General features: G+C 47.6%; 1 pseudogene; it reads left to right on the plus strand.

Annotated features, from left to right (window-relative positions):
• Positions 1 to 716: 716 nt before the first annotated feature.
• Positions 717 to 1,264, plus strand: LOC114042890 (annotated as a pseudogene).
• Positions 1,265 to 1,268: the final 4 nt, after the last annotated feature.

A 1,268-nucleotide genomic window follows, 5' to 3' on the forward strand; every position in this document is an offset into this window, starting at 1 on the left:
TGGTGTCATGTGGAAGCTCCTTCTGGTGCTAACAACATCCCGACCCCTAACATTTCTAATATGGGTTCTTGGGTTCTATTTTATTTTCTCCCTTAAGTTCTAGGGTTTGACTTGGCTGCTTCAGTTGATTCATTGTTGATTGGAATTGAACTGAAATCATCACATAATCTGATTTGGGTCGCTTTTCACTCAAGCCTTTAAAAGAATGGAATTGAGATTTATAACTTAATTTTTTTTTCTGAAAAAGGCACCTAGCCCTTTTCTGGGTGTCTTCTGGGTTTTGTTGTTGTTGTTTGGCTCCTAAGTCCATAGAAAAAGACAAAAGCTTAAAATGGTTTTAAGTTTCCTCAGTGCATGCTCCTCAACCTCCTCTGAGGCTGAGAGGTTTTAGAGACCCAGCTGAGAGACTGCTAGGCAGCCCAGACTCTGCTGCAGGCTTGTGCATCCCACCATCTCCTCATGTTTTCCTCTATGGTAGGTGTTTAGTTTCCCAACAACTTTCTATGGATAATCAAGGAAAGTGGGCCATGGTTGCTGTGAGCAATTTTGAAGAGCGGGACACCTTTAGAGAAACTTGATCAAGGTGCCATCTTTGTGAGACCCTCCAAATCAGGACTTTGGCAGAATTCCTCTATCTTATTTTGCTTAATCAGTGGAGGTTATCTTTCCATTTTTCCTTTGCCTCCTGGGAAGTAGCAGAGAGCCAGCAGTGCATCATGGTTAGATTTAATCCTACAGACGTGCCCCCAACAGCCACCATAAAGTTCTTTGGGTCTGGCACCGCTGCCTGCATCACTGACCTCATCACTTTTCCCCTGGACACAGTTAAAGTCTGGCTGCAGATTCAGGGAGAGAGCCAGGGAGCCATCTGAGCTTCCTCTGCCACTGCCCAGTGTGGGGTATCATGGACACCATTCTGACCATGGTGAAGACTGAGGGCCCTGGCAGCCTCTACAAAGGGCTGGTGGCTGGGTGGCAGCACCAGATGAGTTTTGCTTCTGTCCACATTGGCTTCTATGACTCTGTCAAGCAGTTCTACACCAACGGATCTGAGCATGGAGGTACTCGGAGCCATCTCCTGGCAGGCTTCACCACAGAGGCACTGGCAGTGGATGTAGTCCAACCCAGGGATGTGGTGAAAGTATGTTTCAAGGCCCAGGATCATGCAGGTGGCAGCCGGAGATACCAGGGCACAGGGGATGTCTATACGACTATAGTCTGAGAGGAGGGGCTTCAGGGCCAATGGAAAGGAACTACACCCAACATTG

This window comes from Vombatus ursinus, unplaced genomic scaffold (genome assembly GCF_900497805.2).
Source record: "Vombatus ursinus unplaced genomic scaffold, bare-nosed wombat genome assembly UNPS02001057.1, whole genome shotgun sequence".
NCBI lineage: Eukaryota > Metazoa > Chordata > Mammalia > Diprotodontia > Vombatidae > Vombatus > Vombatus ursinus.